A 25,490-nucleotide genomic window follows, 5' to 3' on the forward strand; every position below is an offset into this window, starting at 1 on the left:
TCAGTCTCTTCATTCCCCCCCCCCCCATCTTTTGGAGAGTCATAGAAACACTATAGTGGAGAGTCGAATGCATGTATTTTGAAATATCTGAAAAATAAGTTAGAAAAAGTAGTTTTTCTTTTGCTGTTGGAGCAAATGCAAAAATCACTACAATAGAAGTTTACCCTACTATTATGACTTCTGAGAACCTGGTAAATGTGGAAAAAGGTCCATTCCACATTTTGGATGTGTCCTTAATTTTACACATCTGATTCAAGTCACCAGCTCATTTATATTGTATTGACATCTATAATATGAAGGGAAGGGGGTCTCCAGGGCAGGATGGGAAGTACTGCTTCAGTGAAACATTTGTGAACTTAAGTGAAATTTAATTTATAACAATGCAATGATCTAATTTTTTCAAATCATGTTGTTATACCAGATGGTTTGAGCTAATTCCTACATGCTTATTTTACATAGTAAGAATAGTTTTAATTTGCTAGGCAGTAGTTACGCAATCCTGAAGACCTTGGTTCAGGTGTGATTGATTAGGTTTGTAGCTAAACTCTGCTGTACTGCAAGCGCTCCAGGAGCAGGATTGGCTGTCCCGACTTCGAAGGATTTTACTCAAATATGTAAAAGTCCGTCAACGTTTGCTCACCGTGTCATTCCAAACCTGTATGACTTTTCTTTCTTCTGCAGAGCACAAAAGAAGATTTAAACTGCTTTTGTCCAGTCAGTGGGGTTTAAAGCAAAGGTGGCAGTTTAAAAAAAATCTTCTTTTGTGTTCTACAGAATAGAAAAGAAGAAAAATATTCTTTGTGGTTCTCAAACATTAGTGGAACAAGTTCATATTTAATGTGTTAACTTGACTTCATAAAACTCACCTTGACCAGCTGGTTTAAAAGTCACTGCAAACGTGGCTCAGAAATGTGTAGCTCCGAGGAGACACCTAGCATCAATTTTTCCAAAGTTTGTCCTTCAAACTTGTTCTATAAAAGGCAGCCTGTGGTTCTGATCATTTCATTGGTAAAGCATTTGGAAAGTTTGACACCTAAGTATCTGACTCAAGTGATCTCGTTTTGTTTTTGTAGAAAAAATTCACATCAAATTTACCCTCTGTACTATCCAGTTCCTAAAGATTGTTTTGGTGCCACTAATTTCCTCCTCACATGCTTTTCACCAGAAGTTGAGCTGTTTATTTAGACTGATTAGTTGATGCTATATCTTGTGATGTGCAGAAGCTGCTATGCGCTCTATGCACTAACACTGATAAGGCCTTCAAACATGTGTAACATCTGCATGATGTAATGCTGCATATGGATGTTGTTTACTGTCAGCAGTTGGTAGGAATCCAAGAAAAATCTGTACATTCTGTGCTGAATACATGCTGCCACCATTCTTGACAGGCTTTTGAGAATTGTTCAGAGGCAGACCTGTAACCTTTGTGGGTTTAGTTTAAATTGTGCTCATTTGTAGTCATCCACATCAAGTTAACTTGACAAAAGTCATTTTAAATTAGGGCTGGACAATAATTCAATATCAATATGTATCGCGATATATAAGTTTTTTCAATAACGGTGATGATTTTTAAAACACATTTCCGATATTTCAATATACATTACCAGTGTTTCCTATACATTGATTTATTTGTGGCGTTTGACTTCGTTGAATAAACATGAGCACTGCACGTTTCAAAATCAAAATGTGGCGCGGGTGTTTTATATGAATGTATCTCTGAAGGGAACCGACTGTCTTCAGAAAAGTTTTGATTGCATTTTCATTTTTATCTGATAAAGAAGCATTCATGAGCGGAGCTGCTTTGATTACAGCCGTTACCCGGGAAACCGCTAGTTTTATCACTCTGAAAGCGCCTTTGCATTTTCAATAATCCCGTCTCCAGCAACATTTACAGTTTTTGTTGTTGTTGTTCTTTTTTTGCGTTCTGCAGCGACTCGGAGCACTTTTCATACCCTTTTTTTTCTGGCTGAAGCACATTTGTTTAAATCTATAAGAATAATCAGCCTACACTACCAGTCAAAAGTTTTTGAACAGTAAGATTTGTAACTCTTTCCCCGCCAGCATTTTTGAAAAAAGTTGCCAGCCACCGCCAGCGATTTTAATATCTAATAAAATCTGTATGCTTCACATAGAGAGCTATAATATAGATCGCGCTTTCTGTTTCCGTTTTGCTTTGTTTTTTTTTTGTTTTACACCGAACTTCAAACTCATCTGTGCCACTTTTCTGATCATTCTTGAAGTGAACTTTTGCCCGTTTGGAGTCTAAACTGTGCATTTTCATTTTTATCTGATAAAGAAGCATTCATGAGCGGAGCTGCTTTGATTACAGCCGTTACCCGGGAAACCGCTAGTTTTATCACTCTGAAAGCGCCTTTGCATTTTCAATAATCCCGTCTCCAGCAACATTTACAGTTTTTGTTGTTGTTGTTCTTTTTTTGCGTTCTGCAGCGACTCGGAGCACTTTTCATACCCTTTTTTTTCTGGCTGAAGCACATTTGTTTAAATCTATAAGAATAATCAGCCTACACTACCAGTCAAAAGTTTTTGAACAGTAAGATTTGTAACTCTTTCCCCGCCAGCATTTTTGAAAAAAGTTGCCAGCCACCGCCAGCGATTTTAATATCTAATAAAATCTGTATGCTTCACATAGAGAGCTATAATATAGATCGCGCTTTCTGTTTCCGTTTTGCTTTGTTTTTTTTTTGTTTTACACCGAACTTCAAACTCATCTGTGCCACTTTTCTGATCATTCTTGAAGTGAACTTTTGCCCGTTTGGAGTCTAAACTGTTTGACCACTTGAACTGAATGCGATGCGTCCGGCGTGCTCGATACCTGTGAGTTGTAGCAACTAAAGCGTGATAGTATATATACAATATCCATATGTATGTAAGTTCAATGCTATGGTCTTTGTGTAGATATTTAAAGATGGCCATCTTTAAGCATGACTGTTTGGATTTATATGAAATGGTAACACTTTACAATAAGAGTCCATTTGAGTCCAACATTAACTAAGATTAATAAAAGCTGTAGAAGTATTGTTCCTTGTTATTTCAGCATTAACTAATACATTTTTACATTTTACAGTTGCTTCTGTTAACAATAATGAACTATGAATTAACTCGATATATAATTAATATTTAATATTAATATTTTTATTCATTTACAAAGTATGGTTCAGTACTGATTTAAAAAAAAAAAAATTTTGTTCAGTGTTCATTTTAAAACCTAGCTATCGGTCAACTCTAATGTAAATCTTAAAGGAATAGTACAGCCAAAAATGAAAATTTGCTGAAAATCAAAGATGTAGATGAGTTTGTTTCTTCACCAGATCTGTAGAAATGTAGCATCACATCACTTGCTCTCAATGGATGCTCTGCAGTGAATGGGTGCCGTCAGAATGAGTCCAAACAGCTGATAAAAACATCACCGTAATCCACACCACTCCAGTCCATCAATTAACATCCTGAGAAGACAAAAGCTGTGAGTTTGCAAGAAACAAATCCATCAAGACATTTTTTTACTTTAAAACCTTGCTTCTGTTCATCTCGTCTGAATCAGGAGAGAAATATGTACAATCAAGCACTGTTTACAAGCTAAAACAGTTTTAAATAAATATTGTGATGTTTCTATCAGCTGTTTGGACTCTCATTCTGACGGCACCCATTCACTGCAGAGCATCCTTTGCTGAGCATTTGATGTAATAGCTACATTTCTCCAAATCTGTTCTCATGCAAAAAAACAAACTGATCTACATCTTGGATTGCTTGAGGATGAGTACATTTAAAATGTACATTTTTGGGTGAACTATTCCTTTTGGTCTGCTGTTTGTTCCAAACCAAAGACATCTTTTCTCTCACCTTTGAGACTGAGATCTACACATCAGCGTTTGAGTAGTTAATCTGTTTATACTCCAGATTATTGCATTAACTGAGGATAATGTGAGATGTCTCAGTTCTCCAGCATATCCTGCTCCGCTAAATACCCAGGAAATGACCCTTGACAATTTTGACTTTCACTCATCACTTTCTGTTCCCCTATAAAAGCCATAAGAAAGAGGAAGTGACCTTTTAACAGATATGAAGATATAAATCCGTTTATTAACTTGCTGAAATGGCATCAAAGTTGGTGAACCGTGGCGAACGCCTCAGGATTTGTAGAGAATGCGTTACAGGGTTCAGACCAGTTTAACTTTGAATACGTATGAACCGTTACAGGCTGTTGTTTCTCACTTACGCAATGTTATTTTAATCCTCCGTTGTTGTAGTTATCTTCCAAGGGCTGTGCGACTACACCTACCTGACTCGGCATTATTATATTTGTTGATAGATTTTGAAAAATGAGTATAGTCTGATGTTTCTACATGTTTAGCTCTGCACCTGTTTGAGAAACAGCAGTAGCTGAAGTTTGTTCGTTTGAAGAACAGGTGTGGTGCTGATGTTTTATTCCTCACAGTAATGGTTCAGGTGAGTCAGGCCCCTCACCGGCGCTCTGACAGTTAGGCGTTTGTGTATATTATGCCATCATGTTTTGGAAGACTTGCTCTTGTACATGAAAGCATTGATCTTACAGCTGAGTACGTAACTGACTCATAAAGGCTTCACTGCCTTATATGAAGCTGAAACATTGTGCTGTGTGCTGACTTTCTTTACAGACTAGTGACATCTACGGTGGCCGAGAGGTGCAGAACAACTCACAATTCTGAAAACAAAAGAACAAATTACAAACGCAAATGCAAGTCTACAAAACAAAATAATTCAGAAAGCACAACAACAATTCAGAAAACATTATAACAAGTCAGAAAACACAACTACAATTCAGACAAACCGGAAAAGGTAGGTATAGTTTGAGACAGGGCCATTGGTTTGGGATTACTCACCGCTGACTGGATGAGACATGTCAATCAAAAAATACGGAGTGTCTATTTAGATTTAGTTAAAAGTGGCTGTGACTCATCAGCTGCAGTGGCGCAGATGGATAAGCGCTAGTCATTGGCATTATGACGCGATCGACCCGGGTTCGATCCCACCTTTTGCCGAACTTTTTTTTCTCACTTTTCTAATCTCATATCACATCATAAAGGCATTTATTTTCAATAAAAATTAAGGAAATAATCAAAGTTGAAAATAAAGTATCGTCACGTCAAAAAGCCAAGGGCAAGTGCTTAGCCGTCTGCACCACTGGAGCTGATGTTTTAAGGCCACTTTTAACTAAATATAAATAGACACCCCGTATTTTTTATTCCATAGTAAGGGCAATTCATACAATACATTTAAACTGAGCTACTTTAATACCATCTCCGAACTTTCTACCACGACTCTGCTGTTCTTCGGCTGGTTCTTCTCTGTATACGTTGATTGACAGATGTCTCGTCCAGTCAGCGGTGAGTAATCCCAAACCAATGGCGCTGTCTCAAACTATACCTACCTCTTCCGGTTTGTCTGATTTGTCAGTGTGTTTTCTGACTTGTTATAATGTTTTCTGAATTGTTGTTGTGCTTTCTGAATTGTTATTTTGTTTTTTAGACTTGCATTTGCGTTTGTAATTTGTTATCTTGTTTTCAGAATTGTGATCTGCTTTGCACTTTACGGCCACCGTAGACATCTCTGTCATCTGAGTCTTAGGACCCAAATCTCCAGAAGGTTGAAGAAGCCATGATAAAACCTCAGAGATTACTTTTGAACGGAGACAAAATTACACTGCATTTAGAAATTTGTTTAGGTTTTTGAGTTAATAGAAATATGTCATCAGTAGAAATAGGATCAAGTCAAAAGATTTGAATGTTGAAAGAAACTGTCATGTCATGTCATGCCACACATTACTCTGTTATTTATAAGAGATTCTTCCAGATATGAGGAAGTGTTGTTACTGATAAAACACATTTTAAATCAGTCAAACACTTCGTCTATTTGTATCTCTGTCCAATTCAAGTGAATTTAAGTTGTACTTTGTAATCACTCATTGATCACAAGGGCTCTCAAAATTTCTAAATCCCCGATTAGCCCTTCAAGCAGGCACTCTTCCGATTTTGGTTGCCCGGAATAAATGTAACTAGCCCAAATAAAAAAGACAATTTTTTGAAATATAGACAGTTGGATAGGAGTCGAAATGGCAATCAAAAACCTTTTCAAAGCACAAATATCAAGGAAGGAATTTTATTTATTATTTATTTGTTTTACATCACATTTCAGTCTTTAAACTATTTTTAAGAAAAGGGATGAGTCAAATGTATAAATGATCATATTAATTTAAAACATATTACTGTCTTAATTGTTTAGATTTTTAGAAGGCACATTAGCTTCATTCACAATTACAACTCTGCGTGCTTGCGTAAAACATGGGTTGATTTTTGTGTTGATCTGAACAAACAGTAGAAAGAAAATGCAAATTCATTCTTTGCCACTAAGTGGAACTTTTGAAACGGCTGAAATATAGTGGTTTTCCTGGTTAACGGCTGTACACAACGCACGCAACACTGCGCTCGTAAATACTACTTTGTCAGACATTTTTGGTAAGATGAAGAGAAAATGGCATCGGAACTCTTCTGAAGACAGTCGGTTCCCTTCAGAGATTCATTCAAAAAGGCCGGTTTCATGCTGCAAGCATGAGCAGCACACGTATGTTTTTTCGGCGTGTATGTTAACAAATGAGAGCATTCACACTGAGTGCAGGAGCAGTTTTTTTGTAATCGCTTGTAGAATTACATTGTGTTTTTGTTTGAAGGTTTTTCACTAGTAATGCTGAACCTTGGAAAACTAACGCGTTTCTGCACATGATGCGTGTATTAACATTGCCTACTTTGCACCTGGCCCTCCTCAAGTTTTTAACTTGCCTGACAACAGAAATGAAAACTATGCTTTGAGGACAAAAATATAATCTCTTCAGTATGCCATAATGAGAGTAACTCACCCTCACTGTACAAAATGTTTATTTATTGATTTCAGTACAGCTGTATTTGTCTTACATGTTGGTGAACTCCCAATGTTCAAGTTCAAGTTCAAGTCTGCTTTATTGTCAATTCTTCCACATGTACAGGACATACACACAGAGAATTGAAATTGTGTTACTCTCAGACCCTTGGGTGCATACAGATAACATAAATACAGATTAAATACAAAATACAAAATACAACTATACAAATAAGGTAAAATGTAAATATATATAAAGCACAAGGCATATGGCAGATAGAGTGCAAACCAGTAAAGTAAACAACAGTGCAGAAATAGTGATTGTAGTGCAAAAATGATTTGTAGTGCAAAAGAGTACTTTTGCTCATGTATTCAAATGATGTGGCTAAAGATTAACCATGAATTATTAAAGGAAACATTTTCCCAAAGTGGGTGGAGTTAAATGTGCCAGATGTTATGCCAAATATTAGTGTGTGGTAAGGAGAGATGCACCGATTGCAATTTTCTTGGCCGATTCCGATTTTTTTGTTAGTGTGATCTGCCGATACCGATTTTTTCTGATTCCGATTTTCTTTCGAATAACTATATTTGACAGCATATACAATATGCTTATATACATATTTTCATTAAAAAAACACAAGTAAAAAGTCAGTAATAAAATAAGAACATAAAAAAATTGCAAACAAATAAATGCAATAGAATAGTTTTTCAGGTTAAAGGCACAATATGTAAGATTTAATTAAAATAGCCACTAGAACAGCGTTATATATTTTGCTGACTTGTACTTACATTATCCCAAATGTTTCGAAGAATGTTTAAATCCAGAGAAATAAGCTATTTTAACTAGTGGCACGGACCGTGTCCATAGTCTCATTGTGTCACCTGCCAATGATGTCATAACCCTAGATTTCCGGTTTTGTTTTGTAGAAACAAACACACACTGGATGTGTTATTTCACATTTGATTACTTTAATTTCTGTAGTCTTTATTGTAAAAATTAAATACAGATTTATGCTTACCATTAAAGTTATAAAACGTATTCAGTCAAGAGCAGAAAGTGATTTTATTTGTCTTTTGGTCTTTGATTAACATGACAGACAGCAGCAGGAATATTGGACTGCGGTCCCTTTAAGAGTTTATCCACAGACCCAATATACTGTTACACAACATGCTTCTCTTTCTCAACTATTTAACGTTCCAAAACTGACTGTGTTTAACTGGATACTCGCCAAGACGGGCATTGTGACATAATTTTGTATGTATTTGAACGTTTTAGCGCAGTTAGCCACTCATTTTGGTATTTGTGGCTCTCAAGCTGTTTGAGACTGAGCGTGGCTTGGTGTAAGCGCGAAACCTGCGGAAATGACTAAAATAATGCGCAATACAAGCACTATTTAACCAGAGCGAATGAGAGAGAAATAAGCTATTTTAACTAGTGGCACGGACCGTGTCCATAGTCTCATTGTGTCACCTGCCAATGATGTCATAACCCTAGATTTCCGGTTTTGTTTTGTAGAAACAAACACACACTGGATGTGTTATTTCACATTTGATTACTTTAATTTCTGTAGTCTTTATTGTAAAAATTAAATACAGATTTATGCTTACCATTAAAGTTATAAAACGTATTCAGTCAAGAGCAGAAAGTGATTTTATTTGTCTTTTGGTCTTTGATTAACATGACAGACAGCAGCAGGAATATTGGACTGCGGTCCCTTTAAGAGTTTATCCACAGACCCAATATACTGTTACACAACATGCTTCTCTTTCTCAACTATTTAACGTTCCAAAACTGACTGTGTTTAACTGGATACTCGCCAAGACGGGCATTGTGACATAATTTTGTATGTATTTGAACGTTTTAGCGCAGTTAGCCACTCATTTTGGTATTTGTGGCTCTCAAGCTGTTTGAGACTGAGCGTGGCTTGGTGTAAGCGCGAAACCTGCGGAAATGACTAAAATAATGCGCAATACAAGCACTATTTAACCAGAGCGAATGAGACGTGTGTGTGAGAGAGAAGGGGTCGTCGGAGAGAAGAGAGCGAGAATGCGGAGCTCACGTTATTGCCTGTGCGAAACGAATCGGCGCGGAATCGGAAAGAAGCGAGACCGATCCGGACCGATCATATGGAAAATTAGCCGATTCCGATCCCTGGCCGATCGACCAGTGCATCTCTAGTGGTAAGCTATGCCAGCTAATGGTGATAGTGAGCTTATTTTGCCAAATGGTTCAACTCCGCGCTTGACACAGTTTACTTTAATTTGGGGTGAATTTCGTCACTGACCACTTTTTTGAGTGCTCATGTTTCTATGATATTATAGACACTTTGTTTTAATTTTAGTTGATGGTAGACATCCTGAAATATAATTAAGAGTATTTGTGATACCCTCTTCTTTGAATGCTCTGTTTCTATAGATTCATTGTTATTAGAGGTATACAGCTCTGTGTACAGAAACCTGTTTCTGCATAATCCTCTGCCAGTTTCACATCCTCAGGGTAATTCCATTTGTCAGTCGTCATCTTTTGGTGGAAACATGAAAGAATATTTCCACCAAGTGTTTGTTTTGCACACCATTTATCCATTTAGGGTGGATAGTTCTCTTTGTATATGTTTCCGTTTTGTCTTTTTGACCGAATTTATGCAACCATTCATTTAAGAATTACCAGGCTATCATGGAAAGTTTTCATAAAGAATTCTGTAGAAAACTTTGCAGATTTTGTCAGATTTTCAGCACAAATCTTTTAATCATTTTCTTTTATAAATGTTGCGTGCCTGAACATTTTGCAAATGCACACTTTTTAAAAAATTGTTTTTTGGTCCTCAGTTTACTTATTTAAAAATAAATAACAGAAAATAACAGTTTGTCTGCCCATCATTCAGAAAATGTTTTGCCTTGATTGCTAAATTGCTCCAAATTGCAAAATTACTTCCATGTACCAATAAGAGTGTAGTACACTCAGCTCCATTTAACACATTTTGTTTCATAATGAATTTATTACACAGATCCCCCCCCCCCTGCAATTTTTTTAATTAAAAGGTGTTGCATTTATTATGAGGTATGACCTTTTATGTTTCCTAAAACAAATTACCGTTTCTATTTAGGCTCTGTTGGGTTAGTGACATTTTTTTTCTATTATGTAGCTAAAAATGTTACATTATTCAGTATTGTATTCTAGGCCAACTTTTGGACCAAGACCACATTTAAGCATTTTGTAATAGTTGTGTTTTTTTAGATGCTTTAGATTTATAATTCACCATATGATTTATTATTATTATTAATATTATAGAAACAAGGTCTTATTATTATAGAAACAAGAGGTCAAGGCAATTCTATGGAAGCCTGATTCCGCCACTGAATAAAAAATAAAAAGGTAACATTCACTGGGTTGCATGATCAACCAAAGAAAATCAAATTAATCTTTTTTTTTTTTTAGGTAAACTTGGCTGTAAATCAATGCGATAATTTGTGTAGGGGATCTGTGTCTCACACTCAATGGTTGTTCTGACTTTTCCTGTTTGGCATATATTCATTCTGGACTCTGAATACTTCAGGGCTGTAGCTGAGGGCTCAGACGCCAGAGCTGTTTCACACCCGGTGCTTTTTCACTCTAGATATGAATGGCCATTCAGCTTTGTCTTGAAAGCCCTTAAGGCATCACATCAGATTTGTTTTGGTCTTTCCTTCCAAACCTTTGACATTATATTTTATTACCTTATTCATATTTCGCTCTCTCTCTCTCTCTCTCTCTCTCTTTCTTTATCTGCAAGGAACCCCTCCAAGGCTTTCTATCAGGCCTTCTCAAACGGCAGGTCAAAGGCCATCAGTGATGGGTATGATCACTGTGTGTGTTATATTGCACTCTTGGCAGCCGTGAGTGTGCATGGAATAAGCATGGCATTTCTGGAAGTGTTTCAGGCTCAAGAGTCTAACATCCATAACAAGAAGCAGTCTTACATATGGACTCTCTTCACAGGCGGATGATGCATTTACACAGTTAGTAGCATTGTAATTCTTTATTAAAATCATGGATGTACTTTTTTTTTCTTCTTTCACAAAAATAGTCTCCTATTCGCCGCTGTAGAAGTTTACTCAACTGTGACTACTTCTGAGAACCCTGGCATTGTGAAAAGGGTCCATTGTTGACAGTTTTGACTTGGGCATCTATAAAATGTTAGCTCACCCAAAAATGAAAATTAGCCTGTGTTTTACTCATCCTCAAAGCATCCTAGGTGTATGTGACTTTCTTCTTTCAGACGAATCCAATCGAAGTTATATTAAAAATTGTCCTGGCCCCTCCAAGCCTTACAATGGGGGTAAGCGGGTGTTGGTTGTCAACAGTTCAGAAGACGTGAAATAAAGTGCCTGTATCCGTAATAAAACGTCCCTCACACGGCTCCGGGGGGTGAATAAAGGCCTCCTGTAGTGAATCCATGCATTTTTGTAAGATAAATATCCATATTTCAAACGTAATAAACACTTTCGCTGACTGTGGTACGCGGAAGTCGTTCCGGCGGATGATGTAGAACGTCGCCGTTCGGTGATAAGTGACGAACGCGGAAACAAAACAAAACGCCGTTCACGAATTAGAAGCACAGAATGAGGATTTGTAAAGAAAAATGTCAGAGGATTTCGATATAAGCCAAGAGGAGACTGGTTTTCCTTTGCCAAAGTAAGGAAACTTTGTTTCCATTGCTCCTGCATTTTTCAGAGGCGCGCGCACGACGCATACGTCTTGCATCATCCACCGTAACGGCTTCCGCGTACCACAGTCAGTGAAAGTGAGAAAAAGTGTTTATTACATTTGAAATATGGATATTTATCTTACATAAATACGTGGATTCGCTACAGGAGGCCTTTATTCACCCCCTGGAGCCGTGTGAGGGACGTTTTATTACGGATGCACGCACTTTATTTCACGTCTTCTGAACTGTTGACAACCAACACCCGCTTACCCCCATTGTAAGGCTTGGAGGGGCCAGGACAATTTTTTATATAACTCCGATTGGATTTGTCTGAAAGAAGAAAGTCACATACAACTAGGATGCTTTGAGTGTGAGTAAAACACAGGCTAATTTTCATTTTTGGGTGAACTAACACTTTAAGGGACTCATACCCTAGAGAAAGCGCAGACTGAGAGGATGTGTTTGAAGGGTGTAGATAGACCTGGGTCAATTAGAAGTCAAGCAGACTGGAGTTACTTCTCTGAAATTATTAATTGGTCAGTGGATGCCTTTGTCAGAGTGTGTTGAAGCAAACATTTTCTCAACTTTTGGATGCATGACGGTACATTACATCCACAGTAGAGTTGCTAAAAATATAGCTTTTTTGATTCTTAATCAATACTGAAATTTCTAAAACTTTGAGTACTTTATATATATTTTTTGCAGTATTGATACACTGATACCAGCTGTGCTTTCTCGCTCGCTCTTCTTTCTAACAGCCAGTTCACACACACACACCAGTCTAATGAGAACATTTATAAACTTGTTGTCCAACAAAATACACAATTAACAACATATTTTCACTCTAAACTCACTTCATAACATCAGTCGAGTGTTTGAAATAACTTCCCGATGCCACATCTGATGTGGCTTCTTAGCATAGAATGAGGCTGAAAATGTATTTTATAATATTCTACTGTATTACATGCTATGTCGATTAGAGTTGCATTATAAATCGACTTTATTCTTATAAAAATACCCAAGATGGCTTGAAGAACACAGATGAACCATATATTTTTACAGTCGTGTGTTAATTGTCTTCATGTTTGAACAGTTAAAGCATTTCTATCTTCTTTTTATTTAGTTACAGCGATAGCTGGATGCCTTTGTTCATATTAGGGATTTCCTGGATCGCCATAAGTAGGGGGATGTAACGATTAACTGCGAGCCGGTTGAAAATCGATTCAAATATGTGACGATTCAAATCAGTTGAGATGACAACCAAATCGCGATACAATTGGAGTAGGAGTTTATATGAATGTATCTCTGAGGGGAACTGACTATCTTTAGAAAAGTTTACGTGGTATTTTCTTTTCATCATGCCTCTGAACAATGCATGTTAAAGCAGTGTTCATAAGCACAGCGCTGCTTTGTTTACAGAGGTAACCCAGGAAACACTGTATCATTGCTGTTCATAAGTGCCACCTGCTGGCAGAGAGTGAATCTGCGTCTCATTCAGCTCGTCTGCTGTTTCCTTCAGATATGTTTTATGTAGTATAGTTTCACAAAACTAAAGTCAGACCATTCTGTTTTTGCTTCAAATTTCGAAATTATACAATCTAATTTAGATTAAAAACTACTCATGCTGCATGTATGCTGCATCTTTGTTTGGATCATGATTAAAATCCAGTGGTTGCCTCTAATTTTTAATGGAAAGAGCACAGACAAAGCCTTAGTTTGTTCATATTAAGAGATTTCTTTTATTTGTGTAATTTGTTTGATTTGGGGTTTGTTTTAAAATTTAAATTTAGTTTTGTTAAATTTCAATTTCACAAAGAAACGTGCAGCAATAGCCTAATAAAACGACACCTTTTCATTTACTGTATAATGTCTTCAATCTCATTTTGTTAAAAAAATTGAGAAAATCGAATTGTGAAATCAAAATCGTGAATCGAATTGAATCGTGAGTTGAGTGAATCGTTAAATCCCTAGACATAAGTATTATTATTGTGAGGCATATGTGGAGTTTCTGCCCTCTGGCTTACAGTATGAATGAAATACACATGATACATTACATGTGTCTATAGCGCTCAATAATGCTCACACCACCCTATTTGGGGTAAAAATGGGAAAAGTAATACTTCTCTTTGAAGAAATTTGAAGCTAGATACTAGTCCATATCATGATTAGAGTTAAGTGTACTGACTTTTGATTATTTAATCCAAAATTTGGCGAATTCAGTGACATTCCGCATTACAGTAAATTTTTATGACTGGATTCCGCGATTCCATCCGCGTTTTCCACATTGCAGATATCATAGGGCCTTTACTCATTGTCATTTTTTAGCCTTGTTATATATATTTTATGCCTTTAATGTTGTAGCAGTTTTTCTCAATATTTCTCAAGGTATCGTATCGAAGTTATAAATTCCAGTATTGTGACAACACTAATCTACAGTTCATCATTCCTGGTCCTACAGAGCCACTTTCTTGCAGGACTGTAGTCTAATAAGCTTCTGAATATAATATGACCTATATGACAAATAACACACATTTGAGAAATTACCCATATATTATGTATAACCTCAGATTTGTAACGTTCGATATTTTGAGGCGATTTTAGAATACATTTCATTTGTCACACACTTACTAAGAATGAGCTGCATGTTTCTGTGCAAGTTTGTTGTGTTCGTAACAACTCTAAAGATTAAGTTAAAGTGTTTAATTAAAACGTGTAATTTGTAGAACTATTTCTTCTTGATCAAAATGTCCATTAGAGGTGTTTTTAATGTGGGTTTGCATGAGTACATTGAGTACTAGTTTACTTAAACCTCAGAGGCACAAATTGACATTTGATTATGATTGAAAATTCGGTAGTTTCTTGAACAAAGGGAGGTTTGTACTGACAGTGAGCCAGCATTATTTAACATTACTGTGTGACTCATAACTCTGGTGGGAAGGATGGTATTCATGTCGAGAGTAGATTTCTGATATTTGCTACATGTTTGCTCCTGTCCCCACTGAAGCACAGTGTTGACAGCCGTCAAACCATTTGCCTGAAAGAAAACCTGAGGCTTTTTTGTGACCATATGCGTTTGTAAGCAAGTCTAAATGACTAATTTCTTGTGCCATGACTCACAATGGAATGCCTGCAGATTTTGATGATTTGATCTAATTGAAATGACAAACTGTATTAACTTTCAAATTAACATTTTATTTTCAGAACCATAAAACAATTAAACGGCTTGGTTGGTGGTTTCAGCACTTTTAGCATGAGAATGATGGTTATATAGATCATTAGGGCAGTTGCGTGTTCATTGCTTGTTCTTAGTCTGAAACCTCTCTGGTGCAGATAAGGAAACTTGTGCTTCTTATTTGCATATTTGTCCCACTCTTTTATCCCCATCCAAAGGCTCCAGGGCTTTTAGTTACAGGCAGATTTCCATGGAAATACTTTAGTTTGAGAATATTTGCATGGCTTTTTTCCCCGTTTGTCTGTATTAAGTGCAAATGCATTGGTATTTTGGTAGAATTAGTTGTTGGATTAATGATACAGATAATAATTCCATCACTTACATTTGTGACCCTGGAGCACAAAACCAGTCTTAAGTCGCTGGGGTATATTTGTAGCAGTAGCCAAAAAAACATTGTATGGGTCAAAATTATTTATTTTTCGTTTATGCCAAAAATCATTAGGATATTAAGTAAAGATCATGTTCCATGAAGATATTTTGTAAATTTCCTACCGTAAATATATCAAAACGTAATTTTTGATTAGTAATATGCATGGCTAAGAACTTAATTTGGACAACTTTAAAGGCGATTTTCTCAATATTTAGATTTTTTTTGCACCCTCAGATTCCAGATTTTCAAATAGTTGTATCTCGGCCAAATATTGTTTTATCCTAACAAACCATACATCAATGTAAATCTTATTTATTCAGCTTTCAGATGATGTATAAATCTCAATTTCGAAAAAATTGACCCATATGACTGGTTTTGTGGTCCAGAGTCACATTTGTGAGCTGATCCAAAATATGCAAATGTGGAATAGTTTTCTTGAACAAAGGGAGGGTTGTACTGACAGTGAGCCAGCATTATTTAACATTACTGTGTGACTCATAACTCTGGTGGGAAGGATGGTATTCATGTTGAGAGTAGATTTCTGATATTTGCTACATGTTTGCTCCTGTCCCCACTGAAGCACAGTGTTGACAGCCGTCAAACCATTTGCCTGAAAGAAAACCTGAGGCTTTTTTGTGACCATATGCGTTTGTAAGCAAGTCTAAATGACTCATTTCTTGTGCCATGACTCACAATGGAATGCCTGCAGATTTTGATGATTTGATCTAATTGAAATGACAAACTGTATTAACTTTCAAATTAACATTTTATTTTCAGAACCATAAAACAATTAAACGGCTTGGTTGGTGGTTTCAGCACTTTTAGCATGAGAATGATGGTTATATAGATCATTAGGGCAGTTGCGTGTTCATTGCTTGTTCTTAGTCTGAAACCTCTCTGGTGCAGATAAGGAAACTTGTGCTTCTTATTTGCATATTTGTCCCACTCTTTTATCCCCATCCAAAGGCTCCAGGGCTTTTAGTTACAGGCAGATTTCCATGGAAATACTTTAGTTTGAGAATATTTGCATGGCTTTTTTCCCCGTTTGTCTGTATTAAGTGCAAATGCATTGGTATTTTGGTAGAATTAGTTGTTGGATTAATGATACAGATAATAATTCCATCACTTACATTTGTGACCCTGGAGCACAAAACCAGTCTTAAGTCGCTGGGGTATATTTGTAGCAGTAGCCAAAAAAACATTGTATGGGTCAAAATTATTTATTTTTCGTTTATGCCAAAAATCATTAGGATATTAAGTAAAGATCATGTTCCATGAAGATATTTTGTAAATTTCCTACCGTAAATATATCAAAACGTAATTTTTGATTAGTAATATGCATGGCTAAGAACTTAATTTGGACAACTTTAAAGGCGATTTTCTCAATATTTAGATTTTTTTTGCACCCTCAGATTCCAGATTTTCAAATAGTTGTATCTCGGCCAAATATTGTTTTATCCTAACAAACCATACATCAATGTAAATCTTATTTATTCAGCTTTCAGATGATGTATAAATCTCAATTTCGAAAAAATTGACCCATATGACTGGTTTTGTGGTCCAGAGTCACATTTGTGAGCTGATCCAAAATATGCAAATGTGGAATAGTTATGTTAAAGGAATGGTTCACCCATAAAACCTAATCTTTGGTTGGCACACAAAAAGAGATATTTTGCAGAATGCCCAAGCTGCTCTTCTCCATACGGTGAAAGTAGGCCAGTCAGATATTTACTGAAAATGTTTCCCTCACTGTAACTCAGCTCTTTATGGAGCTTGACAGGTCATGGTCTGCTTATTTTTAGGGGTGGGCGCTATACCGGTATGAAAGTGACTACTGGTATTATGTTGTTCCATGATATGGATTTTGTTATACCGTGAATACCATTATATATTCATGAATTCAAATTTTGCATTTATATTGTTTCGTTCAATACGCTTTGCAAATTTGAACACAAATGACGATAGAGTAGAGGCTGAATGTTTTTGTCCTCTGTGTGCAACGCTGTACTACACAGGAATTAATAATCAAACGCATAGAGCATCGGAACAGACCTAATTAATAGAGCACAAATCACCAACTTCAGTGGTTCCCAAACTGAGGGATCGTACTGTACAGTCAGCAGATTATTTTGCAAAAGAAACCTCTGCAGGGTGATAAAGACTACACTGCGCAATTTTCACGCTTATTCATGCGGCCACTTGCCTAAGTAAATAATTGAGTGCAAAATATTACATTAAAACATCATGACTCTCACAATAGTATCCGCTTGAGCGCTCCGTTATCAGTTGTAGCTTTTGTGGTTGTATCAATAACAGACCACTAGATGGCGTGATTGAAGAATCAGAGTTGTATTGCAGGGAGCCATGTAGAAATATAAATGAACGATGTATGGTTCTGCAGTAAGCATGTCAGTTACAAGTTTGTGAAAGGACTTCCAGTGCCAGGTAAACGTAAAGCAGATTATGAATATACTTAAGATTCACAAATACCAAAACAACGTGTCTTCACCAGAGCAAATAGAACCCAGTGATGTTCTTTGCTGTGGATGCGACGCGACAAATCCATGACAGTAAACAGATGCCGCTTTCTATTTCTGACAAGCTCCAGCGCTCTGACACAAAAAACAATTTCAAATATTCATAAGAGAATCGTGAAAAAAATTGTTTCCTCAAAAATATTAAGCAGCACAAACGTTTACAACATTGATAATAATCAGAAATGTTGCTTGAGCAGCAAATCAACATATTAGGCTGAGTTCTGAAGGATCATGTGACACTGAAGACTGGAGTAATGATGCTGAAAATGTAGCTATGATCACAGGAATACAGTAGCCTATATGTTAAAACATTCAAATAGATAATTGAAATTGACAATATTTTACAATAGTACACTGTTTACTGTATTTTTAATAAATAAATGTAGCCTTGGTGAGCATAAGAGACTTTCCAAAAAAAAGAAAATATTTTTCTCTACAAAAGGGGGGCTGGCAGAAAAATTTGGGAACCACTGGCCAACTCAAACACACAATATTTAATTTAATTTAATTTAATTCATACAGGCCTACCTCATGTTGCACGTTTGCACTTTTTGAGAAAAACAATGGCACAATAAAAAAAAGGCTTTTCAGGTGTATTGTCCAATCCCTCACTTTTTGTAGTTATATAAGGTTAAAATATTTTGCCTGTTATTTTTTTTTCTCATATCGCAATATAATATCGATATCGCCTGGACAGTGTAAAATATTGTGATATGAATTTTAGTTCATATCGCCCAACCCTACTTATTTTGTATGGACAAGAGCAGCTAATATCTCCCTCTCTGTTACACAAAAGAAAGCAACCCAGGATCATTGGAAATATGTGCTGTGGCGACGTTTCTGCAACATCGATATTATGTACCTTACTGAATGTTTCACAGCAGTTTCAAAGTGAAATGTCCAGTGAGTGAACCGTAGTTTCACGGGATTTGTACTAGTGGTTAAACAGATCGTAGTTGATCCGTACGGACGATCCATGCATCAGGTCTTAAAGGGAAAGCGGCCTATAAATACTGCTGCTGTCATTAATGATCCTCAAACAACAAAAGAGCTGTGATAAAAATCTGTATTTAATTTATACAGTGAACACTATGCAGTGTTATTTTCCCTAATTATTAAATTTCTGTATTTGAATACTACCAACTGTATTTTATATGTAACATATTCTGTTGTATTTATCTATGCTTGTAATTTGTGTATTTGTTCTTATTTTTACTTGCTGTTCTCTTGTCTCTTTAATCATGTTTAAACTTCTAGTTAATCTAGTAGTATTTGCTGTGGTATCAAAGAAGTACATCACTTTAAGTAATAAAATGGAAACAAGTTAAATTGAAATATTTGTATTTTCTTGCTGATCCGAAAAATTATCCGATCCGTGGGTCAAAAACCGTAATGTGATCTGAACCGTGAGATTTGTGATCCGTTGAACCACTAATTTGTACACTACACTGTATAGCGTGAGCTACTGAGCAAGCCTATTGAGTTAGAAAACCCATACATAAGAAGCTGGATATGTGACGCTAACGTTCAGAAGTATCAGTTTTCAAATCTCGTAGCATGTTAAAATTGTTTTGAAGTCATAAAGTTGTGCAAGGAATTTTTTGAAAATTAGGCTTTCTTAATCAAATCTCTGGCCCTGTAAAACATATTTTGTGTGAAAATTAATACAAGTTGCCAGAGTTTTACTGCCTCTAGTTAGTAGTCGACCGATATATTGGCCGATATTTGGCATTTTTCAAATATCGGCATCGGCCGATACGTTTTTCTGCCTGGTCGAGGTGTTCGACTTTTATTTTGACGGCGCTGAGAACGGCAACGCCAGGGCACACAGTGCTCACATTCTCCCTCTTCATTGTTTGTTGTCGTCATTTAACAATTCTGCCTAATACAGATAGAAGTCCGTCTAATAATCAGATAGAACTGTTGAACAAATGAATTAAAAGGTATACAAAAAGTATTATAACGATTGCTTTTATATTGTTAGTAACAGAAAGGCAGACATAATACTTTCTCGTTTGCCGTCAGCATTCAGCAAATACGCATATCATTTAAACAAACCTTTAAATGACTAATGAACATTTAATTTTACAAACCTTGCAGACTTTGTCGAATCCAGCTGTGAGATCTTGTGAAGTGTGCATTTGCATACTGCCTGATCGTGTGTGCTCTGCGTGACAGTCGATCCGTGCAAATTTAATCTGAACAGGAGGAGAGTTCAGCTTCACTGGAGACGCGTGATCAACTTTAAACTCGTTATTTCAAACTATGCTGAATTATGCATATTCATGTCATTTTTACTGCGTGCTGCATGTAAAATGAGTGTTACCTTGGCTTTAGTTGAAAAAATATGATTCCCAAAACACACAAACTTCCCAGATTACCGAGTGCCCTGTTGGTTACAGTGTTTACTTTCTTTTTGTTTATATATTTTAAAATATTTCTTTATTTGTAAAAAATACTGTAATAGAATTATAGAATCAGGAAGTTGTCATTTAAAGTATAAGTATGTTTATTTTACACATTTATTTTTAATGTAATTCATTTTCAAATTATTTCAAGTTTCTCAAACATTAATTAAAATAAATAAAACTTATAATTAAAATAAAAAATTTACTTGTATACATCGACTTTATATCGGCCATCGGCCACCCTGCTCTCTTAAGGCATCGGCATCGCTGTCAAAAAAACAATATCGGTCGACCTCTACCTCTAGTGTTCATTTGAATTCATTTCATTTGAATAGGTACGTTTTTTTTAAGTTTTGCAGAAATGCAGATAGAGGCACGTATTTCCAATGAGCCTGGGTAGAAAGAAAGTCATACTGGTCGGGAACAAGATACAAGGAAATGATGACGGAATTTTTATTGTTGAGCAAACCTGCATGTTTTTGTAAAGATGTCCTAACAAATTCAGATTATGAAATCAGTTGGCTTTCATGATTAATTGAATTTGGTTAACTTTTTTCCCCTCACAAATGTTCTAGAAAACTGCATTGACTAGTTAAATCAAGCACAATGTTGAGCACTTGGAAATCAGAGTTCAAATAGGGGTTGTGTAATGGAATCCTTTGTTTTGGATTAGAATTTAGAATGAAGAAAGCAAAGATTGTGAACTAGCTGCTATTAGTTTGTCAATGTAGACCAAGAAGCTGCTTATTAGGGCTGCACAATGAATCGAAATTAAATCGCAAAGGCAATAAATCGCGATTAGGCAGAAGCTGCGATTGTCATGCGTATCTTTAAGTGAAGCACAGTTCTGTGATCAGTAGTAAATCTCCATCCGAAGGCCAGAGGGCGCTCTCGTGCTGAAAATCCAAATATGCCCGAAAAAGAAATCCAGGAAATGCCTATAGCGGTAGCTGAATAAACAGAAGATTTAACTGCTTTCATTGATTCAACGTGACTAATAAACACACGACTACGGCAATATATGGTTTATTGGAGTTCTTATTATAATTTTCATCATAAGAAAGTATATCTATAATGAAATGCTAATCGACATAGCCTTTATCACTGCATAGAATACATTGAAATATTGTGTGCCTTAATTATTCTGTTTAAGAAGCCACATCATCTCACAGAAGGATTTATTTCAAACAATCGACTGACGTTATGAAGTGAGTTTGAAGTAAAAACATGTTATCAAATGTGGTATTTTCAGGTGCTCTCAGATGGAGCAGCATTTACTACACAGAGCTGTAGTTCACTGAGAAGCTACGCAAACAGCTGTCATTATCGCGAACGATTTAGTCGATTTCATAATCCTACGATTATATCGTCTGCGATTTTGCATAGCTTGTCAGAGAACTACGGCTCTGTGTAGTAAATGCTGCTCCACCTGAAAGCAGGTGATGGAGATTTTCTAATAATCACAGAACCGGCTTTATTGACAATGTGCATGACAATCGCGATTAACCGCGTTCGAATAATCGTGCAGCCCTACTGCTTATCCAACATGTGAAGTTCAATTATGTGGTTACATCTACAAAATAGCTAGACATGGGAAATAATAGAAAAATTTGAACAGTGTTATATAGTCAAAATTAAAAAAAAATATATATATATATATATTTCTGCAAATAGCCAACATTTTCTCAACTTGGATGAATGTTTTAGGGAGAACATTAAAGATTTTACTTAGGATATTGTCACATTATTTTAGATGTCTCAATGTGGATGACTAGGGACCTAAGTCAAATCAGTGTGCTTTTAGAAGTTGATTTGAGTGAAAAATGACTAAAGAGCCCTTCCCAGGGGCGCCAAGTCCTTGTAATCAAGTATCATTTTCACACTTGGCTTTTGCCATTTGCAGTGTTGACTGTCTAAGTGTACAGGTTGTTGGACACTCAGTATAACACGCAAATTTATACCATTAGATTGATTCATTGAAGTGTTTTCATAGTGTAGACTGAGACTCAGCATTTCCATCTTCATTTTCTCTGTAAAACAATGAATGCTTGTAGATTGAAATAAGCCTTTTAACTAAGCTACAGCATGCACTCTGCTAAACAGCAGGAGGCGCCCGTTGGAGTGCGTGTGGACGGAGGTGGTAACACCGGGTGATCCGCATGAATCACGGGGCCCACATGACTCCCACCAGTGGTAGGAGGTCATTGATTCTAGGCCAGCTGTATGCTGACCAAAAACATTATGCAACAGCTCAACGAATTCATTAACAGCATCTCTCAAGACTCTGAACTTGTTTACAACAAATGGGTGTTGAGGATGAAACACTCATGACTCTGATTTGGAGCTGAAGGAACTACGTGAACTTTACAGGCTTTACAGGGCGTCTGAGGAAAGATACCCTCTTAACGACTGTTACGGCATTTCAGACTCATTCACATGGAACTTTTTGCATTCCTCTGCTTTTTCTTATGTAATCATGCACTAAACGGAATTGCTTGACCATTGCACATGCAGCAGCATCTCGCACATGATATTGCAAGTGCTCAAGTTCAACTTTAAAAAAAAAAAACCTGTCTTTAGTACTGATGCACTGAAATTTCGGCAGCGAATGAAAACAACATTTGGATGAGAATTAATTTTCAGTTTCAGCCGAAAACGTTGCCTACAATGGTGACATTTAATTAGCACTTCTCCAATGGCGTTTTGTCTGTGTCCATGTCAGTTTAGCGCGCACAGCGTGGATAAGCAGGTAAACATGTCAGCTGTGTGGACGCTAGAGCGAGTTGATAATATCGATTTCTCGTTTTCAATCAATCTTCATTTTCATAAACTGAGATCTTTTATTCTGTGCTGTTTTTAGTTGATGCATGAACAAAACTAAATGTTATTACGCACCTACCATCAAACAATTTCAGTAAGCTTTGTGCTTAAATTTTGATGTTATTGTGGCGTGTCAGATTGCTGTAGTTCACATGTCACGTGTTACTCACCATGAAAAAGGTCAAGGAAGCTGGCATGGTGTTAAAACACCAACCAACTTAATCATGAGGGAAAAAAACCCAAAAGAAACTTGTGTGCACGTAAGATGGAAATATCATGTCTTCAGGTATAGCCTGAATTCCCTGTGAGTTCTAAAGAATTTTTTGTGCGTGCTCCTCTCCACATCTTTATATTACTAATACAGGTTATTTTCTTAAGAACTGAGCTTCCCCTGTGTGGGTGACTGTACTGCAAGGAGGAAGTTTTCGTTGGAATAGACTTGTTTTTTGTTAATCACGATGCCACATGTAGATAGATTTGATGTCATACACATAAACCATACTGTGTGAAGCAGTTTGCTGAGAACGGAGTAATAAGATAATGTCATGTCAACTGATCCGTACTAACCTTCCAATAACTGACTGTTTGATGAATTCAGCATTTTGATTAAACAACAATGTGCAAACTAACTCTGTTGAAAAAGAAAAAAGTACATGATGCACAAAAAACAAACACGTTACAGGTTGTTTCTTTAACTTCATGATTTTCAGTCGTCAAAGTTTTTCCACATTTTAACGTATTATTTTTTAATAAATTGTTTTTTTTCCACTCACTTTTTTTTTTTTTTGAAGGACATACTTTTGTTAATCTTGATATTCACTTTGTTATTGAAAGATCAGAATCTTAATTCCAAGTTAAGGAGCTGCCTTTATTGCCAAGAGTTAGCGGGTTATCAGTAAATTTCACTGAAGTTTGATCAAGATGCTTTTTTAAACGTTTCCTAGTAAATTGAATTCTGGATCATGTGGAAATGGTGCCCCAGAATTGTGGACAATCTAGCCAGTCTTTCCTGAAGGTCGTATTTGGGTAAACAGTTCTGAATTCAGATTTCATTGTCATTTAGAGTTTTATTTAGTCATTTGGTGTGTGTGTGTGCGTGTATATATATACTAACATGCACTATTCTGATGCATGCAGCCTTTCTACTTGAGAAGGACATACTTTTGTTAATCTTGATATTCACTTTGTTATTGAAAGATCAGAATCTTAATTCCAAGTTAAGGAGCTGCCTTTATTGCCAAGAGTTAGCGGGTTATCAGTAAATTTCACTGAAGTTTGATCAAGATGCTTTTTTAAACGTTTCCTAGTAAATTGAATTCTGGATCATGTGGAAATGGTGCCCCAGAATTGTGGACAATCTAGCCAGTCTTTCCTGAAGGTCGTATTTGGGTAAACAGTTCTGAATTCAGATTTCATTGTCATTTAGAGTTTTATTTAGTCATTTGGTGTGTGTGTGTGCGTGTATATATATACTAACATGCACTATTCTGATGCATGCAGCCTTTCTACTTGACAACAAACAAAAGTTTAGAGCAGATGCAGTGGACACTAGAGACACTATTAATGGCAGCTTTCACACCTTCTTGACTTGGTCTAATTTAAAGGGTTAGTTGACCCAAAAATGAAAATTAGCCCATTAATTACTCACCCTCAAGGCATCCTAGGTGTATATGACTTTCTTCTTTCAGACGAATCCAGTCGGAGTTATATAAAAAATAGTCTTTGATCTTTCAAGCTGTTTAATGCCACTCAGCGGGTGTTGTATGCTTCAGTCCAAAAGCATTTAATTAAAATGCGCCCATCCATAAAAAAAAGTGTCTCACGTGTGTCACCTCTGGGGGGGGAACAAAGGCCTTCTGTAGCGAATCGATGCTTTTTTGTAAGAAAAAAGCGGTGCATGCGCAAAGCTGAACTCATCTGCCCGGAGCTGCTTCTGTGTACAACTGTGAGCGCAATGTACATTAAAGTGATTATTACGTTTTGAATATGGATATTTTTCTTACAAAAATGCATAGATTTGCTACAGGAGGCATTTGTTCACCATTTGTTGTGAGACATTTTTTTTTATGGATGGGCTCTTTTTATTGAACTTCTTTTGAACTGAAGCATGCAACACCCGCTGAGTGGCATTAAACAGCTTGAAAGATCAAAGACTATTTTTAATATAACTCCGACTGGATTCGTCTGAAAGAAGAAAGTCATACACCGGATGCCTTGAGGGTAATTTATGGGCTAATTTTCAGAGACACCTGTGCTCTGCGGCGGCATGTGTCGGTTTGCATGTACACATTTGTTTGACGTGCCTGCGGTCTGGTTCCCGGTCCCTGGTGAGGATGAGGCGACACAGCATAAGATCTAGAAAGCACATGCATCCCAGAAAAAAAGCCTTTAGTTTGTTTTTGTGACCACTGAGTAACCAAAATTAAATTGGAGGCTGGTGACTCTTTACGGTCATCGACCTTGTGCATGTTAACCATTTATATAATTAGTCAAATCAGATCGGCCTTTCCTTTGTGAACAATGTGTATTTAA

At 36.5% G+C, this 25,490-nt stretch overlaps 1 protein-coding gene across 1 annotated transcript in view; it reads left to right on the forward strand.

Moving 5' to 3' along the window:
• The window catches only part of LOC107551385 (TSC22 domain family protein 2-like), a 38,025-nt gene that overhangs the window by 2,777 nt on the left and 9,758 nt on the right, over window positions 1–25,490 (forward strand). The window lies entirely within an intron of this gene.

The sequence above is a fragment of the Sinocyclocheilus grahami genome, unplaced genomic scaffold (genome assembly GCF_001515645.1).
Source record: "Sinocyclocheilus grahami isolate Dianchi unplaced genomic scaffold, SAMN03320097.WGS_v1.1 scaffold422.1, whole genome shotgun sequence".
NCBI classification, from domain to species: Eukaryota; Metazoa; Chordata; class Actinopteri; order Cypriniformes; family Cyprinidae; genus Sinocyclocheilus; species Sinocyclocheilus grahami.